We start from the raw sequence: 9,877 nt of genomic DNA, 5'->3' as shown, positions 1-9,877 counted from the left end.
CTTGATTAACCAAGAGATCCTGACTCTCTTCTATGCATTTTCTTTTGTCAATGCTTATTTATTATTTTCTTGCCTAGTAGTTTAGAGCATTCTGCAATTCACCCAATCTTATTTAATAAAGTTGCACAGATTCTTCAGTACCATATGTCAAGTTAATATTTAACTGTTACATACACAAACAGACACACACAACTGTACGTAAGTAAATACAAAATAGTAGGTAAATAAATATATTTAATTAAAGAGCATACATTCATGCACAGATCACTTAAATAATAAGTAAGCACCTCAGTAGAAAAAAACGTTATTTGAAAGTGTTTACATTTTGAAATTATTCGTGTATGACATAGAAAAAAGTCACTAGAGGATAAATTTCTAATCAACATCCATATATACTTTTTCACCATGTTTTAAATTGCAGAATAACATGTATTAGGACAAGTTTTAGGAATGAAATGGCACTAAGATATACCTTATAGTTTCTTGGCTTCTCTCATCCATTTCTATCACAATGCTAGCTAAACCAAGCAGTTTAAGAATATAGAGGATCATTCACAAATTGTGGCAGGTATTCAACCTGCAAATTTCAGAACTGTCAGGCTTGAGCATTTCAATCAATTTTGACATCTCCTGGCATTTCCTTTCATATTCTAGCTTCTATAAATACTACCCTTTCTTAGCTGCCATTTTGGGTTCACAGGCTTGTTTCTCCCCCTAACATAAAGAAAAGCTATATTTTTAACTCTTAGCAGGTCTTTTCTTTTCTACCCTTACTCTGGAAAAAAAAAAAGAAAAAAAAAATGGTATAATAAATAAACTACTTGATCCTGAAATGCTGTATTGAAAATAAACATATTGATAGCTGATGCATCAATAACAACATATTACTTAGCACTTGCAAAAAGAGACATCTCTTAGGAAGATTGTAAAATGTTAAGAACTTTACCATCAAATCCACAATTAAGTAGCATGCCTGTTATTTGAAAGAAATGCTTTCTGAAGAGTCCCAATAATTACTGGGAAAGATCAGAAAGATTCCCATGACTCCCATGTTTACAAATACCCAGGAATAACAATTGAAATACTGATATTATTACATTTTTTGGTTACCAAATAACTCTATTTTGAAAAAACTAGTTCCATCTAGGTTCCAACTCTGTCTTGATTTAACATTCTAGTATAACAAAGGCTACCTTATAAAGTGCTTTCATTGTATAAATGTCATAAAACAAAAATCCCAGGAAAACTTGAACAATAATTTTTATAATTTTTCAAGTTCTCTTTTAATCATGATTTTAATTCAGTATGTTGTCCTAAGTAGAAATTGAATTAGGCAATGTAACATATATCATTTCTGGTAAAGTTAGAATGTTTGAGCTGAAGATTTTGGTCATCTTTTATTGAAAGGTCGTTAGAGGAAAAAATAAAACGATCCAGAAAAGTTGTACTTTCCAGAATCACAAAAAGCCTTAGTGGCAGAGCCAGAAAAATAAACACAGAACTACTCAATAACAGTTCAATATATCCTCTCTATGACCCCATTTTTATGCCAAAGATAGGAAACTTAAAATTTTTAACCCTGAAACTTAAAGTGGCACCCAAAGGGCTTGTATTCTTCCATGGCCAGGGAAACAACTGAGGAATTCCATTGCTGTGTAACAGGTGTTTTTATAATCTGGTAGAGATAATTTTAGGTGACTATGCACATTTCTGTGAGTGGTTTGTTGTAATATTTTTTTCTTTTTTTCAGTATGACTTTTTTTCTTTTACATACAAGAGAAGTACTAAACAGAGAGCTTGAGGAGTCTTTTTACTTCTTTTTGAAGATCATAGTCATGTTTGTGACTCCTTTTCTTCTCATACTCAAATTTCAATCATTTATGAAATCTGAAGCTTGTTGTTTTCCTAAGTTCCCTTGCCTATTTTTTAAATTCCTACAATTTCATCCTTATTCAGGCCCTTAGCATCTGCACATACTGTACTAAATAGCACTCTAATGGTCTTTTTGGAGTTTTTCTCTTCCCTTGGCTATCCTACTCAATTCCTATCTTAAGACCAAAATTTTACTTTATTTTATTTTTTTAAAAATAAATGTTTTTTGTTCTTTTAGTTATCAATTTATTCTATTCAGTAAGTTTTTAAAGTTTTTACTTACTTATTTTATTTTCATATTATTTTACTTTATTTATTTATTGACCTACTTATTTCAGAGACAGATTCTCTCTCTGTCACCCAGGCTGGAGTGCAGTGGCGTGACCATGGCTCACTGCAGCCTCCACCTCCTGGGCTCAAGCAATCCTTCCATTTCAGCCTCCTGAATAGCTGAGACTATAGGCGTGCACCACGAGGTCTGGCTAATATATTTTTCTTTATATTTTTCCCAGAGGCTGGATTTCGCCATGTTGCCCAGGCTCATCTCAAACTCCTGGCCTCAAGCAACTGGCCCACCTCAGACTCCCAAAGTGCTAGGACTACAGGTTTGAGCCACTGGCCCCAGCCTATTTTTATTCTTATTTCAATAGATTTAGGAAAGCAGGTGGTATGTGGTTGCATGGAAAAGTTATTTAGTGGCAATTTCTGAGATTCTGGTGCACCTATCGCCCAAGCAGTGTACACTGTATCCAATGAGTAGTCTTTTATCCCTCACAACCCCATCATTATCCCCCGAGTCTCCAAAGTTCATTATATCATTCTTATGCCTTTGTATCCTCATAGCTTAGTTCCCACTTGTAAGTAAGAACACACAATGTTTGGTTTTCCATTTCTGGGTTACTTCACTTAGAATAATGGTCTGCAACTCCATCCAGGCTGCTGTGAATGTCATTATTTTATTCCTTTTCATGGCTGAGTAGTATTCTGATTATATATAACAGCATTCAAAGAAGAATTGACAACCAATCTTACTGAAATTATTTCAAAAGATAGAGAAAGAGGGAATCCTCCCTAAATCATTCTACAAAGCCAAGTATCACCCTAATACCAAACCAAGAAAGGACATAACATAAAAAGAAAGCTCTCTCTCTATATATATAGTGTGATATGTGTATATATATAAGTGTGATATGTATATATATGTGTGATATGTGTGATATATATATACACACACACATATATATCACACTTTCTTTACTCATCGGCTGATGGGCATTTAGCTGGTTCCGTATTTTTGCAATTGTGAATTGTGCCACTATAAACAAGCATTTGCAAGTATTTTCTTCATATAATGACTTATTTTTCTTTCGGTAGATATCCAGTAGTGGGATTTTGTGATCAAGCAGTAGTTCTGCTCTTAATTCTTTAATGACTCTTCATACTGTTTTCCAAAATGGTTGTACTAGTTTACATTCCCACCAACAGTGTAAAAGTGTTCCCTTTTTACCACATCTACACCGTCTGTTATTTTTTAATTTTTAAAATATGGCCATTCTTGAAAGAGTAAGGTGGTATCACATTGTGCTTTTGATTTGCATTTCCCTGTTAATTAGTGATGCTGAGGATTGTTTCATATGTTTGTTGGCCATTTGCATATCTTCTGTTGAGAAGTGTCTATTAATTTCCTTTGTCCACTTCTTGTTGGAATTATTATTATTATTATTATTATTATTATTATTATTTTGCTGATTTGTTTGAGTTCCTTGTAGATTCTAGATATTAGTCTTTTATTGGATGCATAGTTTGTGAAGATTTTCTCCCACTCTGTGGGTTGTCTGTTTACTTTGATGATTATTTCTTTTGTTGTGGAGATGCTTTTTTATTTAATTTGGTCTCATCTATTTGTCTTTGTTTTTGTTACATTTGCTTTTGGGTTCTTGGTCATGAGCTCTTTGCCTAAGCTAATGTCTATAAGAGTTTTTCCAATGTTATCTCATAGAATATTTATAATTTTGGGTCTTAGATTTTAATCTTTGATGCATCTTGAGTTGATTTTTGTATAAATTGAGAGATGAGGCTCCAGCTTTATTCTTCTAGGTGTGGCTTGCCAATTACCCCAGCATCATTTGTTGAATATGGTACCCTTTCCCCACTTTATGTTTTTGTTTGCTTTGTCAAAGGTCAGTTGGCTATATTTGGCTTTACTTCTGGCTTCTGTATCCTGTTCCATTGGTCTATGTGCCCATTTTTATAGAAGTACCATGCTGTTTTGGTGACTATGAACTTATAGTATAGTTCAAAATTGGGTAACCTGGTGCCTCTAGATTTGTTCTTTTTGTTTAGTCTTCCTTTGGTTATACAGGCTTTTGTTGTTGTTGTTGTTCCATATGAATTTTAGGATTTTTTTTTTATTGTTCTGTGAAGAATGATGATGGTATTTTGATGAGAGTTGCACTGAATTTATAGATTGCTTTTGGAAGTATGATCACTTCACAATATTGATTCTACTCATTCATGGGCATGATTTTAAAAATTCTTTAAACTAAACAACAATATTGAAAAAAGGTATCAAAACCTATGAGGCACAGCAAAAGTGGTGCTAAGAGGAAAGTTCATAGCATTCAATACCTATAATCAAAAAGTCTGAAAGGGCACAAATAGATAATCTAAGGTCATACCTCTAGGAACTAGAGAAGCAATAACAAACCAAACTCATGCCTAACATAATAAAAGAAATAATAAATATGAGAGCTGCACTAAATGAAAATGGAACAACAGAAAAATGCAAAAGATAAATAAAACAAAAAGTCAGTTCTTTGGAAAAAAAAATTGATAGACTATTAGTGAGATTAACCAAAAAAGAAGTGAGAAGATACAAATATGCTCAATTAGAAATGAAATAAGAGATTTACAACTGATACCACAGAAATACAAAGATTTCTCAAGGCTACTATGAACACTTTTATGCATATGAACTAGAAAATCTAAAAGAGATGGATAAATTCCTGGAAATATACAATCCACCTAGATTAAATCAGGAAGAAACAGAAACTCTGAACAGACCAATAACAAGTAGCAAGATTGAAATAGTAATAGAAAAAATTGTCAATAACAAAAGTCTAGTACCAGATGAAATCATAGCTGAATTCTATCAGGCATTCAAAGAAGAATTGACAACCAATTATACTGAAATTATTTCAAAAGATAGAGAAAGAGGGAATCCTCCCAAAATCGTTCTACGAAGCCAAGTATCACCCTAATATCAAACCAACAAAGGGCATAACATAAAAAGAAAGCTATAGAACAATATCATAGATGAATGTTGATGCAAACATACTTAAAAAAAACTAGCTAACTGAATTCAAAAAGAAAATTCCATAATCAAGTGAGTTTCATACGAGGAATGCAGGGATGGTTTAACATCTGCAATTCAATAAATGTAGCATATCATAAAAACAGAATTAAAAACAAAAATCATATGATCATCTCAATGATGTAGAAAAAGAATTTGACAAAATCCAGCTTCACTTGATGACTAAAACCTTCAGCAAAATCAGCACACAAGAGATATACATCATGGTAATAAAAGCCATCTATGGCAAACCTACAGCCAACATTATACTGAACAGGGAAGAACTGAAAGCATTCCCCCTTAAAACTGGAACAAGACAAGGGTGCCCACTTTCACCACTTCTATTTAACATAGTACCAGAAGTGCTAGCCAGAGCAATCAGACAGAAGAAATAAATAAAGGGCATCCAGATCAATAAAGAGGAAGTCAAACTGTTGCTAGTCACCAATGATATGATGGTATCCCTAAAAAACCGTAAAGACTCCTCCAAAATGCTCCTAGATCTGATAAATGAATTCAGTATAGTTTCAGGATACAAAATCAGTGTACACAAATCAATAGCACTGCTATTGATATTAACCAACAATCAACAACTACCAAGATGAGAATCAAATCAAAAACCCAATCCCTTTTACAACAGTTGCAAAAAATGAAACAAAATTATTTGGCATATACCTAACCAAGGGGGTTGAAAGATCTCTACAAAGAAAACTATGAAGCACTGCTGAAAGAAATCACAGACTACACAAACAATTTGAAACACATTCTATTTTCTTAAAAAACAAAAACAAAAACAAAAAAACAGTAAAGTCATGAACTCTTCAATCTTCCTTATATTTGATTACAGGTATGTTTACTCTCCATGTTTACTTGTCAAAGTAGATGTAATGAATGTGTATTTTTAGGAGATATTACTTGAGAAAACCAGTATCTAGTTCCCCTCTCCTTGCTGGGTATACTTCTTAGCATTCTGGAAGTCACTGGGCAATCAAGGTATGAGTTTGGGTCAAATAATTGTGAGTACAACTTGAGTGTGTATCTTCAGAATCAAGGGAATAAAATTGGGCTCTCCAGGCCACTTCCCTGTCAACATATTCTGTAGCCCACTTGTTGAAAGTGATAGGACTTGGAGATAGATATCAAATCAATCGTTGAACTGTCCTAATGATTCACCTAGATATGAGCAGATTTTGAGTGAGTGCAAAAGAAATCTTAATTAAGTTAAACATGGCAGCATAAGATAATCAATCCTGAGCAATGTATTCATTATAGAAATATACTCTCTGTAATGCACAAATTATTTTCTTTCCCTAAATCTACAGATGAGTATCTGTAGATACTGTTTTAAACGCTGTTTTAAAATGTAAGTCTTAATTGGTGAAGAGTTATTACTTCATTTATAACATGTTTCAGTTATGCATATTTCTACTGGGCTGGTACATTTCTTCAGTATTTTTTTAATTATACTTTAAGTTCTAGGGTACATGTGCACAACATGCATGTTTGTTACATATGTATACATGCAGTGTTTTGTTTATATACACCAAAATGAACAGTAATTTTTGGCTATATATGAAGTTTATTTCTATCCTTGATATATAGACATGACAAACATTTAATATTTGTGTTCCACATATATACTATAACTTTGTTAATGGCTATATCTATATTATATTTCCATTTTGGTTTTGGAGAGGTTATTTTTCAATTTTATAATTTTTTGTTCTTTCTTTGATTTTCAACTTTTAGCTCAAATCCTACATTTTATCTGAAAATTTTCTAACTGCCTTCTCCGCTGTTTGCTTAATTTTTGCATATGCGATAATTTGGACATTACATGGTTTTTTCTTACTTATAGTCGTTTATTCCTCTCTCTTTTCCCATTACACTGTGAATTCCACTTGGAAAGAACTATGCAGAATACCAGCCAAAATTTTCTTTGATTGTTGAGTATCTGTTTTGAATAGTCAGTTCTCACAATATATTAAGCACCTTGGTTATATGTCATATTTATTTCAGAATTTCTGAAGGACTCAAAATGTACTCTACTTAGACATAATACTAAAAATAATTGTTTATGGATTAAATGAATTAATAGAGTGTTTATTTGGAGATATGACAAAGAGAATGGTTTGAATATTTGATGTTAAATAATTATTTTCATTGAAAGCTAAGATTTAATTCAGCTGGAGAATTATGAGGTTACTACTTAGATCTCTTTCTTTTAGCAAGAACTGAAGTGAAGAAGGTACCACTGGTGACAAGGGAAAAATCTGACTTTAATTCTGTTAAAAAATAAAACTAAACAAAGGAAAATATTTTGGAGTCTTTATTCTAATGCTCAATGGACTCACTTATTTTGGCAAGAGTCTCATCAATTAATCTAGTAATCAAACACAGTGGCTATAGAGTAGTTCCTAATCTGTTGCCAAGAAATAGAGCAAGATTAATGGGCCTAAAAATTCAGATACATCAAGTGTCTACTAATACATTGAATTTTTCTTCTCATTAAAGGAAGTATTTGAATCATAATACCACAATATTATGGTGTTACAATAAGAAAGGCTTAATGAGATTGGTAGGTGAGTTAACTCACCAGTTGGTGAGTTATTTTCTATCTTGCAACAGATTTAAAGGAATTCATTTTTTATGTACAAAAGGTAGTAATGATTTCCAATTGTTTGCCAAATGAACACTAAACATGTACTTTGACATAAAATTTTTAAATAGACATTATTCTGTAGAAGAGTTTTAGGATTGCAGACCAGTTGAGTGGAAAGTATAGAGAATTATCATATACTTAGTATCCTCACAGATATACAACCTCCTCCTTATCAATATCATGCACTAGGGTGATAAATCTGTTACAATTACTGAACCTACACAGCCATCATTATCAACCAAAGTTCATAGTGTTGACATTAGGTTCTTTCTTGATGTTATGCCTTTTATGGGTGTTCCCTTATCCCTTGAAAACACTGATCTTTTTAATGTCTCCATAGTTTTGCCTTTTCTAGCATGTCATATTTTGAACTAATATAGTATGTAGCCTTCTCACATTGGCTTCCTTAATTTAGCAATGTGCATTGAAGTTTCCTCCATGTCTTTTTATGGCTTGATAAGTCATTTAATTTTAGTACTTAATACTATTCTAAAGTATTCATGTACAACAGTTTATTTATCAATTCACCTACTGAATGAAATTTTGGCAATTAGGAACAAAGCTACATATATGTCTATGTGCAGATTTTCATGTGAATATAAATTTTTGACTCATTTGAATAAATTCCACGGAGCATAATGGCTGAATACTCTGGCCAGAATATATTTAGTTTTGTAAGAAACTGACAAGTTGGCTTCCAAAGATGCTGTAACATTTTTAATTTCCACCAGCAATGAATGAGAATTCTTGTTGCCCCACATCATCACCAGCATTTAATTTTGTCAGTGCTTTAATTTCAACCATTTAAATAAGTGTTTGGTGGTATTTCATTGTTGTTTTAATTTTCAGTACCCTAAGGACATGATGTGGAGCTTGTTTTCATACGTTTATTTGCCATCTGTTTATATTCTTTGATGAGGTGCCTGTTGAGATCTTCTGGCCATCTTTAATCAAGCATTATTGTTATTGTTGAGTTTTAAGTGAGTTTTTAAAATACATTTTGGGTAATAGTTGTTTATCAGATATGTCTTTTTCAAATATTTTTTTCCAGTCTTTGGCATATATTCTCACTCTCTTCACAATGTCTTTTGAAGAGCAGAGTTTCAAATTTTAATAAAGTTCAGCTTATTAGTTATTTATTTCAAAAACCATGGCTTCAGTATTATCTCTATATATCATCAGCAAAACCAAAGGAATTCAGATATTTAAAAATGTTATCTCCTAGGAGTTTCATAGTTTTGCATTTCCTATTTATGTATATAATTTATTTTCAGTTAATTTTTGTAAACAGTGTATTAATCCGTTTTGTTTAATATGAATGTTCAATCATTCCAGTGCCATTTGTTGAAAGGACTGTCTTTTCTCCATTGTATTGCTTTTGCTTCTTTATCAAAGATCAATTAACTATATTTGTCTGAGTCGACTTCTGGGCTTACTATTCTGTTTAATTTATTTATTTGCCTATTCTTCTGAAAATATCACACTATTTTCATGCAGTAGGTCTGTAGAAAGCCTTGAAGTCAGATAGTGTCAGTCTTCTGATTTTTTTTTTTTTTTCTTTCTATATTGAGTTAGCTTTTCTGGGGTCTTTGGCCTTTCCATGTGAATTTTGGAATTAAGTTGTCAATATTCACAAAAAAACCTTACTGGAATTTTGATTAGGAATGTATTGAATCTATCAATCAACTTAGGAAAAACAGACATCTTGACAATATTGAGTCTTCCTATCTATGGACCTGGAATATCTCCCCATTTATTTGGTTCTTCCTTGATAACTTTCATCAGAATTTTATAATCCTCCTAGTATACATATTATGCATATTTTGTTAAATTTATATCTGAGTATTTCATTTTTGGAGGTCCAAATGAAAATGATAAGTTTATATCATTTATTTATTTTATGTTTTTTTGGTTTGTTTGTTTCAAATTTGACTTATTTATTGTGTGTGTCTGTAGAAAAGCAGTTGATTTCTGTATATTAGCTTTACATC

Source organism: Macaca fascicularis, chromosome 5, assembly GCF_037993035.2.
Source record: "Macaca fascicularis isolate 582-1 chromosome 5, T2T-MFA8v1.1".
In the NCBI taxonomy this organism is placed as follows: Eukaryota; Metazoa; Chordata; class Mammalia; order Primates; family Cercopithecidae; genus Macaca; species Macaca fascicularis.
This window is presented reverse-complemented; position numbering follows the sequence as displayed.